Here is a 19,927-nt window from a genome sequence, read left to right on the forward strand (position 1 = left end):
TCTTTAAATCAAATATAGTGACAGCTCTCTTAACTATAGTTCAAAGCAATCAGGGTTCATGGGCAGAGGTGATATCTTTTATTAGACTAACAAGATTTTTGCAAAAAAAAATTCTTGAATTGCAAGCTTTCAGGTACAAACACCCTTCATCAGGCATCAGAGAAAAGACTATAAAAGTTCTGAGTAGAAATGAAAGTTTATATTTCATAAGATTTCACAGAGGAGTAAATAGATGGAAAAACCCTCTGGGCTGCAGTTCTTAGCTGGTTAACTATAGTTCTTAACTATATTTCAGCACTTGGTAATATCCAGACTCTAAAAGTAGAGCATTTTCTGAAATAGTAAGCTTGTATTCTACACATGGCTACCAGAAATGAATTTCCAGTCTGTTACCAGCTTGATCTGTAATGAAAAAGGTGAAGGGAGAGAACTATGCGAAGACCTGACTTAACTTACCATACTGATGTCTTTCAGTTGTTAACTGCACACAGAAAAAACAGCAGTGTTGATGGTTCTTCACCCTTGGTTTGTACAGTAAAAAAGACCTTGACTGCAAACCAAAATCTGCAAGTGCTAGCTTGTGGGGCACAGACACAAGTGCAACTCCCTGCTGTAACTGAGAGTGCTTTGCAGGAAGTGTTCTGAGTTGACATGATCCCCCAACCAAGCAGAAGTTCACTGTTGGTTCCTGTGGGGAGGTGAATCTAGCTAGTGGCTGCCACCTGCATATGTCTTCCCCTAGCAGTGACCCTTCCTTCCTGCCAGCCTGTGGTGTTTTCAAAATGGGAGTGGGGAAGGGAGCAGAGGAAGCTGTTCTAGGGATTCCCCAGGTGGCACTGGAGGGTGGTGGGGTGGGTGAATCCACTATACCTGTCCCACCCTCTGGCGAAGGCTGAAAACCCCCCCGAGACTGAACTCCCTCCACTCCCTTTCCCCATTCACATTCTGAAAACAGCAACAGGCTAGGAGGGAATGCAGACAAAAGTTACAGAAGACATTCTGTTTTGAAACAATGTGGGTTCAGATTTTCACCTGATTGGCTGTTTTGAAGCGGTTGGCAGCTGTGCACTTGTGTTTGATCACAGCTATAAACCGCTTTCTGTGGCCAGATCGAGCAAAAAATGTCATTTTCTGATTGTGCTCCTAGTGCAATGATGAATGTGATGCAGTATATTAAATTTACCTAACAATTGTATTTCACTGCTGTAAAGTTTTTTAACTAGATTTCTTGTGTGCTTTTAGCTTTAATTGTCCCTGTTTAAAACTTGAAATCTCAACAGGTTAATCATCCTAATTGGACTATGAAGTCGAATTAGTCGTAAAGTCATAAAGTGCAAATGAAAAGTTGTAAAGTGCAAATGAATGGCCTGAATTTAAAAGGCTGTTTTAGAAGACCTCTAACTACACTTAAAGCAATCCTGCCTCTCACCTTAAGCAGTTAGATGCGTCACAGATACTGATTTTTGTGTCGTGTTGTACGCTCGGAACTAAACCTATACTATTACCAGCCCCATTCAGGTTACTGATGATCTCATCACTGTTGATACACACAGTACATAGAAGGCATGCTGGACCTCACTCAGGTGTTTCAATAAAAGAAAAATGGTCTTTCTTTCATGAAGTTGTTTTTCTTCACTTCTGAACCTGAACTGTTGTGTATAGCTATTCTGCTTAACAGTGGCAGTATTTCCTCATAGAGGAGGCTAAGTTTGTGTGGTAGATGAAGAGCTATTTGTGTATGGTCTGTACACAACTTTGGTATCTTTCTTCATGGAGTTTTCTTAAATTGGTTTGTCAGGAGCAGTGAAAGCTGAAGGTGCTCATTTAGATTTGAATGTAAGCTGAGCTAGAATCCCATCCAGCTCCCAGTAAAGAGAAGACTACATGATCTGTTCATAATGAGAGACCTGAGTATCCCAGATATAATGCTGTTGAATCATATGTGTGGGAGCAGTGGAAGAAGTGAGGGTCAAAGAGATGCATGGGAATCAGGAAATAGCTATGGATATACCTTCTTCATCCTTTTCCAGTTTGAAAATTGAGGAAATCTCCATGGCCCATCACGTTTATAGTTAAGTGTTCCTCAAGAAATGAGACTCCTGAGTCCTATGTTCACAGTGCAGTTACAGGCTACCTGAGCTTCAATCAAAGATCTGGCTCTGCATGTGGGGTTTACTTCCCTGTGAGATGCATGATTGGCTCTTGCCTGTCTCTTATTGGGATCTCCAGGACTTATGGTATTGACTGACTCATTCTAAAGTTAAAAAGATTTATCTCAAGGTAGATAAAATGGAAGATTTAAAAATAAAAAATATTTTTTTTATTTAAGATTATTTGTTTTGATTTATTTATAAAACAAAGGCAGCTTAAAATTAAATTTTAATTTAATATAGCATAGGCTAAAGTATCAATTAAGGCCATATAGGATGGAGGAGCCATCTGGATGGAGGAGTTCTCCAAGGTTGAAACCTTCCAGGTCTTTGAAGCCTTGGTCAACAAGCTAGCCAAGTGGATGGGGCTACATGTTTCCAACTGTACCTTCCTGCATGTCGACTGTAGGAAGAAAAGCACCGTCTTGGATGGTGACAGTGGAGTCCAGGACAAGTAGATGAGGTGCCTGAAGGATGGGGAGAGCGACCTCTACTTGGGAATGCCCACTGATCACTGGGTGAAGCAGATGCTAGAGGAAGCCATGTGAGGGATCATGCAAGATGTCCATAAATTGGATTAGTCCCTGCTGGCCCTCTGGCAGAAGATTGATAGGTGAACACTTTCCTCATCCCTCATATTGCCTTTGTCTTAAGAGGCTCGATGGAAGGGACCATCGAGCTTCTTCAGACTAATGAGGGGGCCAGCAGGGACTAATCCAGTTTATGGACATCCTGCACGATCCCTTAGATGGCTTCCTTTGGTATCTGCTTCACCCAGTGATCAGTGGGCATTCCCAAATAGAGGTCACTCTTGCCATCCCTCAGGCACCTCATCAGCTTGTCCTGGATGGTGACAGTGGAGTCCAGGACGGTGCTTTTCTTCCTACAGTCGACATGCAGGAAGGCGCAGTTGGAAACATGTAGCCCCATCCACTTGGCTGCCTCAGAGTTGATGTCCAGCATCTTCTGCAGCTGTTTGGAGTCACTGTCAAGAACAACAATCTCATTGGTGCAGGTCAGAAAGCTCAGCTTCTGTCTGCAGAGGCTGAGCTCTTCAGGGCCTTCTGCTACCACTTGAAGGAGCAGTTCCATTGTCAGGTGAAAGATGGGGCTGAGCAGGAAGCCCTGCTTGACTCCAGTCCAGATTGGGATGTTATGCATCTCGCCCACTGACAGTGGGATGGCTGTGTGCAAGAAGGAGCCTCAAGAAGGTGGATGATAAGCACTGAAGGGTTGCTGAAGAAGTGGCTGTACCTGCTGCTCTGGGTCAGCAATGAGACTTCATACATCTTCTACTGGTAGAGAGGTGCCAACATCCCCTGCATGGGTCATGTCTGTGACATCATGGTGGTCACCCACACCTCCTGACCTGACTTGACCTGACCTGACTTGACGAGTTGCTGATCAGCACTTCTGCCAGTCCCCTGAGGGAGATGGCATGTAGGAGAATTGTCAGGCAGCCCACTGGCAGAGGCCTAGCCATCTACTTTCCTGAGTGGCCCGCTGGAGGGCGAGTTCAGCTGAGATGGAGCTGAGATGCCTTGCGGTGTAGCTGGGTCCACAATATCACATGTGGCCTCAGGAAGTGCATCTACTGTTCCTGGACCTGGTTCAAGGAGTGCCAGGAGTTGAGAATCTTACTGTTCCCAGCCCTCAATACCAGCCACATCACTGTGACCTCCCTCATCTGAGGACCTGCCTGCAGAGGTTCCTAAAGGATGCTGTCAGAGCCAAGTACTCCAGAGACCTGAAGGCAAAATCCTGAAGGCAGGATAAGGTCTTTGAGCTCACCTCAGAGTGGGATGTGAGCAACCACTTCTTGCTCGGTGGGAGCTTGACGTATTTTGCAGACTGGCATTTCATCCACTGCTCCCAACTCAACTGACAGTGCCATCCAGTATGGGAACCATGACAAGAGGTTTTGACGACGATTCATAGTACGTCTGTGAATTGGAGACTCTCCCCCACATGCTGTGTGCCTGCAAGCCTTATGCCAGAGTATGGCAGCTTCGCTACAACACTGTCCAGGACCTGCTGCTGAAGGCCATTCTGGCCTCAGTTGGGACCAGGCCTGTCAATTGCATTGTCCCAGGCTGCAAGAGCCAGCTGTGCCCAGACATCATCGTGACTGATGAGAATAGGCACGTTGTGTTGGTCGACATCGCTATCCTGTTTGAGAACTGGCGGCAAGCCTTCATTGAAGCCTGTAAGTGGAAGCTAAGTACTAACCAATGGCAGATGTCCTGAGGAGGTGGAGGTATGAGGTAACGGTTGAGGTGTGGATCTTTGGGGCACTTGGAATATGGGACCCCAGTAATGAGAGTCTGGTACACCTGCTGATTATCCTGTGGCTGCACCAAAGTGATGAGATGCCCCATAATGTCCAACACCATTAGATAGTCCAGGGACATTTACATGGAACACATCACAGACGGGTGCCAGTATGAGGACTCCAGCGGACCGCCCAGAAGCAACCCCGGGTGAAGGGGACTACCTGATTGCCCCCTCCAATGGACCATGATTGAGAACACTTATGTTGTACCCCACATGCTGTTACTTGTGTCCGTGTGTATCTTTAAAACCCACAACTCTGCAACCATGCGGCTTCATCGTGTGGGGACTCTGTATCTTCTACTCCTGTATGTGCTGTGCCCTTATCTCCCCTATTCCTGCCTCCCCCACAGTAGGCTTCATAGTTGCATCCTCCCCCCCACCCACTCTCTACTATGTAGCCAGCCTTGTTGGGGCCTCTGTATCTCTTTCTACCTCTTCAACTTCTTCCATTTAACATTTACGAATACAGTTAATCTATTAAAATAATTTAAATAAAATATTATGTTGAGTAAGTGAGCCTCTACTAAAAACTTTGGAGATAAGACTGATTCCCTTCTATACAAGAATGAGGGGGGGAATCTAACTTTTGAGGTCCAGCTTTAAAAAGATGGTACAGTATTTCATGTATTAGGAGCTTGATCCTTCAAGGGGGGTAGGTTCTGTATTTGGATGCAGAGGGTCAGGAAAGTCATCACAAGTGTTGGAACTAATGATGCAAATGTAGCAAAGAAGAGAAGGAACTTGGAAGAAGATAATGAAGCAAACCTGGAACTTAAAGCATATAGTTGCAGTGCTCATTTGATGTATATTTAAGCCAAAGCTTTAAGTACTGCAGGAATAAAGGAAGATATTGATATTGAATTATTACCATATTTACGCAAATATAAGATGAGGTCCCCCCACCCAACTGGCATGGGGGAAAAAAGCCTCTCATCTTATAAATTGTGCTGTATAATCCCTTCCATAAATTGTGCCAGAAGTGCCCCCCACAGTGGCTTTTCTAATGTTTTTAATTTTGCCGCTTGCCTGACCCACCTCTGATTGGCGGAGGGGCCCCACTGCCTGGGCCATTTGCTGCTGATCACCAGGGAAGCAAAAACTATGGTTTTAAAGTGCAGGGGGCATTTCCGGTGTGATTTACAAAGATCCCTATTGCATACAAGGAAACCTTATTAAGTACGCTGTCTGTCATTAAACTGCTGCTAAAAACGCTCACCAATGGAAAGCAACTGTGAAGCTGATTAAGTGCAGCCAACACTGACCATGACTATAAAATGCATTGCCCACGTTGGGCAAACATGCTGATGGGAGTTTACTGGAAGGCTAGATTTGGGCAGTCCACCAGGAATATGGCACAATCCCCCTCATGGCCAACTCTTTTTTTTTCCCCCCTCTTCCCCCTCCCCAAGTCATGAAGAGTAATTATGGTGTGTACAGTTTGACTTCCTCTTCACTACCACAGCTGAGCTGTGCCTTTCTTTCCCATTTCCAGTGATTCCTGGAATCACACAGCCTTAAATGCCTGGCAAACATCACCAAATGAGGTCCCAAGCAGTTCACCCAGAATCCCCCTGTCACCCCCTCTCTCAGCCTGGTGAATATGATTAGTTGGCTCTGCCCTCAGTTAAAGCCAGACTAGGTTGTCCTGCACTTCATCTGCATATAAATTTTTAGAGCATTCCAAGACTCTTGACAATAAAACCTGGTTCTAGTCATGAGTGGGGGCTAATAAGCACATGAATTCTTTGTGAAGGGTATCTGAGTATGCACAAATGTTGACCTGTGGGGTGACCACAGCTTGAAATCCTATTGACCCTGGTGGGGCTCAGCCCAATGTACTATATGGCAAGTCATAAACCTTTGATTTTGGACTAACATGCATAGTTTGTACATATGTTAATATAACATATTAACATATGTTAATAGGTGCCAAAGTGCTGTTCAAAGTGTTTTTATGGAGTACCTGTACTTAAACTTTCAGCAGTTTCAAAGAAAGGCAATATGCATCAGTTCTGAATGATCTGTGGGTGTATGTGAATTGCTGTAGCCATGTTTAATTTCAAGGTCATTGTTTTCAAATTTGCTCTTTGCTTCCATGTACTCATGGAGGGCAGGGTCTGACAGTAAAGAGAGGTGGAAGAGATTGTCAGAAGAAAAATTGAGGGGTGGGGTGGGGGGAAGCAGAAGACGGAAGTGGCTACCTGACCCTCCAGATTCATTTCTCCTGCTGTAGCAGTTGGAGTGGGGACGTATTCAAGGTAGACCTTCAATAATTAGATTCTATACCTTGAAAATTATACAAGGCAAACCTTATATACAGGCCATCCTTGGACTTAGGACATAATTGGTTCCTGAAAACTGCGTTTCAAGTTGAAACGTAACTCTGAACCAATTTTCTCATTAAAAAAGCAATGTTATAAATGGGGGATTGGTTCCTGAAGCAAGGCCCGATACCCTATTTTCACCAAAAATACCCTAGAATTTTATACTCGATCAATTATAGATGAGTAATATAGCTATATTAATGTATCTATTTTGTAAATAGCAGTCACATTGATTTGGAATGACTTCTTTGAGGTGACTTTGCTGCACTTTTTGAAAGGCTCTTGGTTGGAATTTTTGAAGGGCTCTTGGCTGGAGTCTTGTCAGGAGTCTTGGCTGCAGGTTTTTCTGGAGTCATCTGCTTTCTTAAAAAAAGTATCCAAGGAAGTTTGGGCAGATATTCCTCAGGGAGATGGGCGACACAGCGAACTTGTTTGCTGGCATGGCGTTGCATCGGATAAAGTGTTGTAAAGTTGAAAATAAACTCTGCCTAGTCTACTGTCATTTAATTACCTACTGATCATCATACACTAGCATTTGCTCAAGGGGGACCAGCCCAATATAGAAGATTTTATCACTTTACAATTTCATTGCAGTCTTTAACAATGGTCCAGGGTGTAACTTCATTCTATAGGGAGTACATTCATTAAGAGTTTAAAAGTATAAAATATAAAATGCCACGGTAAAGATGAGACAGATGAAAGATAAAAACACACTGTCAGAAATATATAAAAATGCAATGTGAGGTAGTTAGAATCAAAGGCTACTGGGGACAGTAAGTGAGCTAAGTTAGCACCAGGATATATTTACAGTTTTGAAGTGCATATTTTAGTTCTTTTTCTTCTTTAGTGACACAGCTTAATTGATATGTAGATGTCGTTTGTAGGTTTCTCCTACAGAAAGCAGCTTCAGCTTTCTGGCTTGTTCTGAGCCTTGCCACGCCCATGCAGTGAATGGGTTAGGTCTCTGACAATACTTAGAAGGAAAATGAAATGCACAAAATGTGAGGGGAGATGTAGGCAAGAAGGGGCTTCTGTTGTGTCAGTGTTCAGAAGCGAAATGTACAAAGCAGGCTTTCTGCTATAGTGTGACCAGTCTGACTTGGCTGAGCGTTCCTCCCCTCACACAGCTTGACCCAGATGGTTTCTTCTTTGGAGTCGATGTTGGCCTCCAAGGAGGTGTACTGCTCCTTCACATACAGAGCTGCACCTCCACCTTTCTTCCCTACCCAGTCCCCTCTATGGCTGCGCTCCACTCATGAGGAGTCCCACCCAGTCTCTGTGGACAGGTACTGATCACCCATCAGTCGTGCCAACCATAATAAATGTCAGGGCTAGAAGTGAACAATTCAAGCAGTATAAGTTTACTATGGATTTCTTAAAGAAAGTCGCATCACTGAAGCGGTGGAAGTCAGTAGCAGAGCACCTGAAACCAGAGGGCGTTTATGCACATACTTCTCTGTGCTGCGACATGCCAGAAATCTGCTGCTTTGGAGCAGATTTGATTAATCAAGTCTGTTCTGCACATGAACTGAGGCAAACTGCGCCACGCCATATGCAGTTGTATAATTGGCAAAATGCACATCAGCACACAGAAAATGGCAGTTGTGCATTTTTGGACTAAAGCACCTCTGATGTGTTTTCGTTTAAAAGCGTGCCACGGCCATTTTCTCAGTGCTAATGCATATTTAGTTGCTTATACAACTGTAAGCATTGCAGCACCAGGTGCTTTTAAAAGTGCCTGGCGCTGCGGCCTTTGCATATGTAAAAATGCCCAGAGTTTTTTTGAAGTGCTAAACTGGCTTTTTTCAGTAGTAGCCTCCTCTCCAGGTGCATAAAGAATATTTTCTTCATTTGGACTGGTTCATTTAAAGCTGAGAAATTGGATTGGGAATTGAAAAAATTGGAAAGCTTTTTTCCCCCCTTTGTTTATGAGTAAAAAGGGGGAGGAGGATGAGATTAATGAGTTCTAAAAACTTGAAAAAAGGGGGTAAAAATTTTCAAAACAACCTAGGTTAAAAAAAAAGAAAGAAAAAAACCCCCCAGTCTCACTTTCAAGAGAATTAGGCAAGTAGGAACTTAAATAACTTTTGCCAAGGCATTTTATAAAACTTTCCCCAGGGTAACTTGAAATAATTGGTTTCACTAAATATAGTTCGCTTCTCACACCATATCAGCTTAAAACTAGTTTTTAGAACATTAGTTAGTTGTAAATGTGCACCATGTTTTGATTAAAAAAAAAATGTTTCTTGTTCCAAAGCCTTAAAATTTTGTTTAATAAATTTGAAGTGCTGGTTTTGTGTTTTTAATTAAATTCAAATTACCGTTTTAAACCAGCTGAATATCAATTAGAAGAAAAAGTAAATCTGGTGAATAAGAAATATATATTTCACCATTTTATAAAAGGTAGGATTGCTAACAATCCAAATATATTAAGTGTGTATGTATGTTTGTATACCTAGGAAGCATATGTACCAAATATACTGTAACATTATATTTAGTTTAATTATAATTATATTATATAAATTAATTACATTTTAATTATTATATCAACCCTTAAAAATAACCGTTCTTTAAAAAAATACAATGGGAAAGTTGATAGAAAATCAATTATTTAAATTGGGCTTTTGGGCTTGCTGACTTAAATCAGTGATTTAAATTGACTCGATTAAAATCAGTCCACCCTGATTTATCCATTGCCTTAATTCTTTTACACAAGTTGTACTGAATGTACTTAGGCTTTTGTAGCTGGAGTTTGTGGTCCTGGGAGAAGAATAACCTTGCAGTATTCCTATTTGGGATAAGTCTCATTTAATTCTTCTTTCTAGAAGGAAAAACCTTGCTGGAAAGTATATATTTTCTTCTTAAGAAAGGACTTTGCTTTTGGTCAGTTTTTCCATAATACAGGGAGGAAACTGGCTACTACTAGTAGTTCTAAATGTTTGCTTCTAGTTTAGGAAGGAAAATGTGTGGATTTCTCTTGGTGCCTCTCCTTGAGAATAGATCTTTTAGGTTTTGCTTCTGTTAGGGACGGATGGCTCTCATGAGTTTTTGAGAGTTTGTGGACTCTCCAGTACACTTCCTGTTACTCTGGTTCTTTCAAATGCAGTTGTTGACGTACGTTGTAGGCTTTCAGCTGAATTTGCCCTGAGCAGTCTGGCAATGGGAATTGCTGTGGTAGGGAAGGAAGCAAACTGCCTGTCTTTAAGTGTAAGCTTGGTTGTCTGTTGTGTTCTAAATCCATTTGAACAAGAAATGAGATTACCAAAAAGTTGGCTTGAAAAATTTACTGCATTAGAGATCATAGCTTTGACTCTTAGTAGGAGTAGGCTTGTACTGCTGTTGGACTATCTGTATAGTTGGGAGAGGTGTTGAACAAGTTTTTGGGCATCAGGTGCCCTTCAGGTCAAAAGCTCAGTGTTCAAAATCTTGTCCAACAGCGCTCTCAGCTAGACAATTAGTCCCTTAAAAGATATCATGAAAAATCCTTGCTGCTTGGGCTCTTAAGACTATCAGTTTTAATTATATTTATATAGGAATGTTAAGTGTCATACACATCATAACTTCTTTTGCTTGTTCCTGAAAAAAGCTACTTTACTTACCCCACCCTGGCCTGATTTTGTACTGTGTGATGTCTGTAAAGACTAGCCTGAAAGGGACTTGGTTTTTTCAAAGTTTAAAACACAAAAATCCTTTCATTTCCTACTAGTGCTCCTTACCTGAATTTTGAATTCTTTTATATAAATGTCAGTCATTCTGTTTTGTTTAGGGATGCATCTTGGGGAAAAATTAAACATCTTTGTATACAACTTTTCTTCCCCAAATCCCTAGTACAATAATTTGAACCTGGGGCAGAGATATCACTAGGGATCCTGGTTTTCCTAATTTCTCTGATTAAAAAAAAATTCCAAAATTCTCTGATTTTAAAAAACCTAAAATGCACATTTTCCCATGATTAAAATGAAATGCCAATATATATGTAGGTATCAGTTGAACACAATATTTTATTGATATATTTACAATGTTAAAGCAGTTTGGAACCCTGCCAGTGCCTCAATGATTATAATAAAATAAATTCTAAATATCTATATATTTTGGCATTTTGATTTTAATTTGTTTGGGTGTGTATTAATTCAAACTTTTCTTGGCCAATAAGGATAGCCGATACTTAACCAACCATATTGGCTGATGCCTATCCGATTAACTAATATTAAGTAATAGTTCAAGCCTTTTTAAACTACTGACATAAATAAACCTTTTTTTGTTTGGTTTGCATTTATAAATATGTGTGTGTGTATGTGCACACCCCCCCACCCCCACCACCCTGTAGCCCTGCTCCCCACACAGCCCATGCTGCTGCCATCGTGGACAGGTGGGGCAGTGTACAGCAGCTCCGGACACACTGCTTGAGTGCCAGTGGGCCCTACACAGGCAAGCTCCTGCAGCTGCTGAAGAGAAGCCACTTTTGCAAAGGCACCCAGTGCTTGCTGGAGCAGTGTCCCTCGCACAGTGCGATAGGTGGCAGAAGGCCAGGCCTTAGCTCCCTGAAATGTGTGGCAGCAGATGGCTGCAGGGCAGTCTAGGCATGGGGTCTAGGCAGTTGCGGCAGGGGAGTGGGGGAGGAGAGGGATGCGCACAGACTCAGACATGCAGCTGCAGCCTGCATGCAGCCAGGATTGCAGTCCAGGAGTGTGTGGAGCGCTGCCCAGCACAGCAGTCAAGGCTGAAGGGGAAGAGGGGGGAGCAAATCAAGGCCCTCACAGTGAAGGAGGGAGTGAGGCCTGGGGTGGGGTCATGGGATGGTCGGAACCCAAGCAGCTTGTCCAGAGGTGTAGGGGGGTGGCTCCTGCTGCTGCGTGTGTACCCCAGGGGAGGCATGGGGGGTGCATGCCACCCAGATTTGTGCACAGGGTGGAGGCAGGCTGCTGCTGCAGGTTGGGCTCTGCGACCCACTGCCTCGGGAGGTGCACAGTGTCATGTGCCTGTCACTGCCCGTGGAGGCCCCTGAGGGGAGGGCAGCAGGGCAGGGAGCCCTAAGCCTGCAGTGGGCTGACTGTATCCTCCCTTGGCCTGCACATATGCCCCCCATACCCTCCCCAGTGGGTCACTTCTGGTGCCCAACTCATCCCTGAGAGTGTGTACAGGGGTGGAGAGCTGGCCTCCTTGCCACTCCCCAGAAGAGCCATCTCTGGCTCTGTCCCACTTCCCCAGCAGCCACACATTCGCGCCCCAGGCACCACCTTGGGTAGGCAGCATCACTAGCCCCAGCTGGCAACCCTGCCCCACTCCCTCGCTCGTCGTGAGGGCCTCAGTCTGCTCCCCCCCCCCTTTACATTTACCTGCAGGCAACTGGGGGAGCTGCTGTCCACTGCTGTCTGGCTGTTTTGCTGGCCACGCACACGTGCACACATGCATGTAGGCACTTCCTGTGTCTCATGGCTCCCAGTCCCAAGCAGCCTCTTGCAGGTTGGAATTCTGCCAATCTGCAAAGGGAAACTGTGGGTTTCTCATGTTTTTCTTCTTTAAAGGAGAAAATCTGCTTTTTCCATGGCAAATGGAAAACCCAAATCCCCAGATATGACATAGCAAAGCCATGAAAAGATGTTGGCAGTTAAACACGCTGGTCAGAAGAGGGCTTGGAGAGTCCAGTACAAGAAGGAAACCAGTAAAGAGAGTCATTGGGTGGCTCAGAATAAACTGAGCCAGAGCTGAGCTTCCTGGAAACTGCCTCCAGCTGCTTCTTCAACAAAAGTTTATCATGATCTGTGAAGGTCTCTGCTGGGATAGGTTTGAAGAAGCAGAGCAGCTCTGTGTCCATTTGTCCTGTGTAGGGAAAAGAGATAATCTTTAATTTGGGCAGAGAAGAACTTCCTCTAGCCCTCCCTCTTCTGTTGAGGGGAAGCTTGGTGTCCAAACAAACTTGTTAAGTAGGCAGTTCTCAGTCAGGGACTGTTATGCCTTTGTCCTAAAGTACCTAGTGGAGCACTTGTTTGAAAAGGTTAAAATCGAGGAGGAGCTTATCTGTTGGTGGTACCTGATGGATCTGAGCTCTGCCTCCCGAGCTGGGAGGAGGCTGAAACCTGTTGCAGAAGTTGTATGCTCTATTTCACACTGAGGTGCCTGAACAGGGGAAGATTGTTTTTTGGAGTGTTTGACTTGCTGTTGTCTCCTCAGCTTATATTCATAGTCACCCATGGAAAATCACAGTTGTGAAAGGGAATCCAAGCTAGAATTCATGTCAGATTGACAAACTTTAAAAAAATTGTTGAGCCTGTTTATTACACTAGAAATAATTGTACAGGAAGGGGAAGCATAGCTTTCTCCATCCATATTGCTACTAAAACAAGGAAAAATCAAATTACAATGCAGTTCAGGGTCCCTTAGGAGCCTATGGCCTGAGGGACTATATCAAACAAAGAATCATCTGTGGGCAGCTAAAACTGACATATCTTTGTGGTGAAGAGATTATTCTCCCCTGCAGGTATTATGATGTATACAAGTCTTCTGGCTCCTTTTGACTTTGCTCCAGTTGGAGGACAGAAACAAGACAGTGACTGAGGATAAATTGTTATTTTTCTCACCAGTTGAGGGCAGTCATTGTAGTGACTTGAATAGATGATGAATGCAAACCACCTCTCTCCAGCTCCTTAGAAACCACAATTACAAACTGTTCCAGGGAATGTAGGTAACCTCAGACAAGCTGCATGCATATACATTTTGGCTGCTATTTTGGGTGCTGGTAGTAACTTTAACTTGAGTTTGTATTTTTAGATTTGATTAACCTGGTTTCTACTTAAAGGAGAAGTACAGTGATTTGTTTTAGAGAGTATATGTAAGTGGCTTTTGATTCCTGGGGTTTTCAGTATGATGGAGAATTCCAAGAATTCCAGTCAATTCAAATGGAATAATTCTTCTGAGCAAGAGGTTTGGAGGATGATCTCACCATAGCAAACTCCATATTCTGTCAGAGCAACAAATGGAAGACAGCATGGATGCACAGTGACTCAAGACACTGGCACCTGAATGACTGTGTCATAGTGTGTACCCAGGACTGTTGCAATGTCCGTATCACCAGAGCTATGACCAGCGCAGATGGCTGCTGGACTGATTATTGTTTTAATATACTTCATCACCTAAACTACTCTGACATCTGTTGGGAGGAGCAGTCAGCCAAATCTAACCACTCATGTAGGTTCTTAACCTGCCTACAGAACCTCCACTTAACACAGGAGGTATACGATCCCACTAGGGGAAACACTTTGCTGGCCTTTGTGTTAGCTACAGGGGATGACTTGGTGGGAAATCTGCAGGTACAAGGTAACCTAAGGGATAGTGACCATCGATTGATTGAATTCATTATCTGGTGAAGGGTGGGTAAACTAGCCAGCAGGGCTGAAGTGCCAGACTTCAGAAAGGCTAACTTCAGTGTGCTCAGGAGATTAGTTATTGAGGCATTAAAGCACAAGAGCATTGGCAAAAGGGTGGTTGTTCTTCAAGGGAGCGGTCCTACAGGTGCAGATGGAGACAATCCCATTGCACATAGAAGGGGAAAAGGGGCCAAGAAGCCCTCTTGGCTGAACAGGGAAGTCCAGGAAAGCCAAAGGGCAAAGAAAGAGGTATACAGGCTGTGGAAACGGGGAAGCTACCAAGGAGTAGTTTACCTCCCTGGCTCGCACTAGCAGGGAATCAGTTAGGAAGGCCTAAGCAGGATTAGAATTTAGGCTGGCGACAAAAATTAAGGACAACAAAACGTCCTTCAGGTATATAGGGAGCAAAAGGAAGGCGCCAGGTAGCATAGCAGCTCTACAGAACAAACTGGGGCAATTGGTGACAGAGACGAGGGACAAGGCTGAGCTCTGTAATGAGTTCATTGCATCTGCATTCCTAGACACAGACAAAGACAGATCTCCAAATTGCATCATAAATAGACACAGGAGGGATACCAGCCCATGAACTGTTAGTGCAGACTTAGTGAAAGGGTACTTGGAGGGGCTGGATGTGTTCAGATCAGCGGGTCCAGATGAACTTCATCCAAGGGTGCTGAAGGAATTGGCTAGTGTCATAGCAGAGCTGCTGGCATGGCTGTTCGAGCACTCATGGTCTCTGGTTAGGTCCCAGAGGACTAGAAAAGGGCTAGTATGGTTCCTATTTTCAAGATGAGGAGGAGGGAGGAACTGGGAAACTATAGGTCAGTTGGCCTCGATCCTTGGGAAAACTCTGGAAAAAATTATTAAGGATCACATTTGTGGGAGCCCAGCAGGGGAAATAATGCTGAAAGGAAATCAGCACAGATTCATTCCAGGTGGATCCTGCCTGCCTAACCTTGTTTCTTTTTATGACCAGGTTACAAAATGCTTAGACACAGGAGCTGAGGTAGATGTCATCTAACTAGACTTTAAGAAAGCCTTTGGTACGGTATTGCATTCTGTTCTCATAAGTAAACTGACAGGCGGTGATGTAGATGATTACATGGTTAGGTGGGTGGCAAATTGGCCTAGGGGTCGCACCCAGAGAGGGGTGGTGGACAGATTGATGTGCACCTGGAAAGAGGTGGGCACCGGAATCCTGCAAGGCTCAGTCCGTGGACCGGTGCTTTTCAGTGTCTTCATCAGTGACTTGGACGAGGGTGTGGAGAGCACCCTGTCCAAGCTTGCAGATGATTCCAAATTATGGGGCAGAGTTAACACACTGGAGGGTAGGGAACAGATCCAGGTGGATCTGGACCAGTTGGAAAAATGGGCAGAATGAAATGGGATGCAGTTCAACAAAGACAAGTGCAAAGTGCTGCACTAGGGCAAAAAAACCCACCAACACACAGGCTGGGGGATGACCTTCTCAGCAGTATGGCAGCGGAAAGGGATCTTGGGAGTCATAGTCGACTCCACGATGAACATGAGTTGTTAGTGTGACGAAGTGATCAACAAGGCTAACCACACTTTATGATGCATTAGCAAGTGCATCACGAACAGGTCCAGGCAGGTAATGCTTCCCCTCTGTGGCACTGGTCAGTCCAGTTGGAGTACTGCATCCAGTTTTGGGTGCTGCACTTCAAAAGAGATGTGGAGAATCTTGAGAGTGTATAGAGGAGGGCCACTCATATGGTCAGAGGCCTGCAGAAAAGGCCCTGCAATGGGAGATTGAGGGACCTAGATCTCTTCAGCCTTTGCAAGAGAGAGCTGAGAGATGATCTTGTGGCTGCCTGTAAATTCATCCGGGATGGGCAGCAGGGATTAGGAGATGCTCTATTTACTAGGGCACCCCCTAGAGTAACTAGGAACAATGGCCACAAATTGACGGAGAGAAGATTTAGGTTGGATATTAGAAAGAACTTCACAGTAAGAATTGCCAGAATCTGGAGTGAGCTTCCAAGGGAGGTGGTGTTGTCCCCTACCTTGGGAATCTTCAAGATGAGACTGGACAAGCACCTAGGTGAGGTCGTCTGACCCCAGTGCTCTTTCCTTCCTAGGGCAGGGGGTCAGACTTGATGACCTACTGAGGTCCCTTCTGACCCTAATATCTATGAATCTATATCAGGTCATACCACTCCAAAACAGTGTAAGCAAAAGAAGCAACCGAGGAAGTGATTCAGTACTGAGTGCTTGAAAGAGTCTGCTAAAAGTGATTATTTCCAGAAGCACCTTAATGAGAAACTCTCCAACCTCCCTGATGATCTTGAGGCCATTGATCATTGGGAGAGCCTCAAGAAAGGCATATATGAGGCACGTGAAGAATCTCTGGGCTTTTCCACAAAGAAACATCAGGACGATTTGATGGGACTGATATGGAAATTTAAGCTCTTGTTGACAAGGAGAGCCTTCAAAGCTTGGCAGAATGACATCAACTCCAAACAAAATCAAGACACTTAGTGTATTATTAAATCAAGAGACCCTGAGGAATATTGAAGAACAAAAGAACGAGTGGTGGGAGGACAAAAGAAAGAGATCCAAAAGTTTGCTGACATCTACAATATGTATAGTTTCTTCAGTGCAACCAAAGTTCTTTATGTATCAAGCATACAAGGAGCTGCCCCCTGAGGTCTGAAGATGGAACAACACTCCTTGGAGACGGTTCCCTTATCAGTGTATAGTAGAAGAACCCTAACATCTATGAATCTGTGTCTATGTATAGTAGAAGGAACAGTTTTGAGAGCTTCTGAACTGAGATTCTAATGTTGAAGATAATGCCATCAAAGCCATTCCACAATGCCCCATTAAGAACTGCCTTGCAGACCCACCAACCTGTCAAGAGGCCTTGAAAATCATTGGGCAGATGAACAACAAAGTGTGTGGGCTTGATGGAACACCAGCTGAAATTTGTAAGTAGGGTGGGGAAAAAAGCTGAATTATGACATTCTGGAATCGTGACCAGATTCCCAGTGACCTGAGAGATGCCAGAATTGTACCCATATTCAAGAAAGGAGAGAGATCAGATTGCAGCAATTACCTGGCATTGCACTTCTACCTATAGCTGGGATGCCTCTCCCACATTCTTCTCAGCAGACTCAGTCCCCTTGGCAAAGAGATTCTTCTAGAGTCCCATGTGGTTTCAGACCATTCTAACGTACAGTAGACATGTTGATCTTTGTTGCTAGACAGCTGCAAAAGAACTGCTGAGAGTAACATGGAGATCTTTACGTGGCCTTCTTTGACCTGACTACGGGCTTTGATTCAATCAATAGAGAGGCCCTTTGGAAGATCCTGATGAGATTTGGATGCCTGCTAAAATTTGTTACTGTCATCAGACTTCATGACAACATGACAGCAACTGTCTTAAGCAATGGCTTCGAAATAGATCCCTTCACTATTAGGATCGGAGTCAGTCAAGGATGTATGATTGCACTAACACTTTTTTCCCCCATTTATATCTGTGCTGTTCTGCATCTCATTGTTGATAGACTTCTATCTGGAGTCAGGATCTAGTATTGTATGGACAGGAATCTCTTTCACATCAACCAACTGGTTGTAAATCCAAAATAACCAACACTTCCATTACTGATCTTCAGTATGCTGACAATTCTGTCACGTGTGCCCACTCAATTGAAGAACTCAATGTCACTTGCCTGCTTCTGTAAAGTGTACAAAATGCTTGGACTCACTGTCAACTTCATGAAAACTAGTATATTTTACCAATTTACCTCAAGCCATCTAGCTGCTCCCTTACAGATTACAGTTAAAGGGCAGTCCCTGGAGAATGTTGAGCATTTCCCCTACCTGAGTAGCCACCTTTCTCAAAAAGTAAACATAGATGATGATGATCAGTACTGAATAAAATCTGTCAGTGCTGCCTTTGGATGTCTTAGAAATCTTATCTTTGTTCATGACATCAGGACCCAGACCAAACTTCTCGTGTACCAAGGTGTTGTCATTCCTACCCTGTTGTATGCGTGCAAAACTAGGATGACATTATTAGAAACACCCAAAAGCCTTGGAACGTTACCATCAGTGAAGTCTTCAGAAAATCCTCCATATTAACTGGAAGGACAGAAGAACCAATGCCAGTATTCTGGCTCAAGCAAACACCACCAGCATTGAAGTCGGGTTTATACAGCACCAGCTCTGTTGAACAGGACATACTATAAGGATGCCTAATAACTGGCTCCAGAAACAGGTCCTGTACTCCCAACTTATGAATGCTGAACCTCTCTAGAGGTGGACAGAAGAGGAGATTCAAGGATACCTTAAAGGCCAGTCTGACTGTCGCAGGAGCACTTGGGTGCCCTGTTCCTATGAGGGAATAAGGGCTGCTGAAGCTTCTTGAGACAGCACAGGTGTTGGTTGCTGGAGCAGCCAGGCTGGTCACATGACCAGAAGGGGGCAGGGCCGGGCCTTTATAAACAGCCCAGGCCAAAGCCTAGCGGCAGTTCCCTTCTGGCAGCCTGAGGTGCAGGAGCTCTGGAGGAGAGCCAAGCAGAGCAGAGACGAGCGGTGCAACCTGAGCACCCGAAGGGGCTGCATCATGGTAAGGGTGGAGAGAACCCTGATTGGGAGGCCTTTGCAAGAGATCCAGGTGGGCCTAGATCCTATGTTATAGCCAGGAGACTTATTGTTGCATTACAGCCGAATGGCTTATGGTTCTGTTTAGTTATTGTTATACCGGAGGACCGGGCGACGCTGTAGGGGTGGAGGAGGCCTCATCAGGAGCTCCCCAGGGAAGTGGGCTGCTCCCAGTGCCAGAGAGGGGTACTGTATTGCGGGGCGTCTAGACCCTGGCCCCAGAAGGGGAAACAGATTGAGGAGCCGGTTGCGTGACAAGCCCAGGGGCGCCAGTGAAGGGCGCATACAGGAATATGGCCAAATAACGTCTGGTACATCTGCGAGGCTTGGGGCGTGCTAAAGGGGAGGTTGGAGGCACGCATAGCCCATAAGGCTGGGGTGCACCAGGTTACTCCATATGGAACGGGGGACAGTATAAGCATAGCACGGTGTCCAGGGCGACAAGAGGCAGCCTCCCTTCCAGCACCATATAACAACAAGACGTGGCGGGTGAGTAAGAGGGTTCTGGACCATCTACTTGGCATGGCAGGGGGCGCTAGAGAGATCATGGCCACTCCTGCGCCCCACTCCGTGACACTGACGAAATGCGATATTAACATAAGTACGTGGGAGACTCGAGTACTGAATTGTCCCCACTGGTGTCATGAAGTACAAAAAAAATATTGACCATTTTGAGCAAACTTGCCTCACTATGGAGGCGAGCAGGCAACAAAAACAAAGGGGATCCACTCTTTCCTTCTGGAACTGTATGCCATATCTTTTCAGATTGGCCTCTTCAATCATGTCTGGACTCACTGATGAGTTTCCTATTTAGTAGAAGACTGTCATCCTTGTATCGAGGGACTGCTGACTGTGACAAGTATAATGGGTGGTAGGGAGAAGGACTGTGCAAATGGTGCTTGCTCTTTATTGTTTCCAGTTGCCAGGAGCAAAACAGGAGGAGGCTATAGGTGAAAGGAAGAAAAGAGACCCTGATTTAACTTTCCCAAAAGAAGGGTTAACACTTAGATTGCCCCCAGTATGTATCCTCATACTGGTAAAACTAAAGTAGTTTAATACACCATTTCTTCTTGGGAACAGCTTTCAATCCATTTTAAAATAGCTTGTATTGATTTTGTTTAATCCAGAA

General features: G+C 44.5%; 1 protein-coding gene across 4 annotated transcripts in view; it reads left to right on the plus strand.

Annotated features, from left to right (window-relative positions):
- Positions 1-19,927, plus strand: part of NUTF2 (nuclear transport factor 2) — a 66,763-nt gene that overhangs the window by 14,529 nt on the left and 32,307 nt on the right. The gene's annotated exons all lie outside the window — the stretch shown is intronic.

The sequence above is a fragment of the Crocodylus siamensis genome, chromosome 9, assembly GCF_052110815.1.
Source record: "Crocodylus siamensis isolate JL-2025a chromosome 9, ASM5211081v1, whole genome shotgun sequence".
In the NCBI taxonomy this organism is placed as follows: domain Eukaryota; kingdom Metazoa; phylum Chordata; order Crocodylia; family Crocodylidae; genus Crocodylus; species Crocodylus siamensis.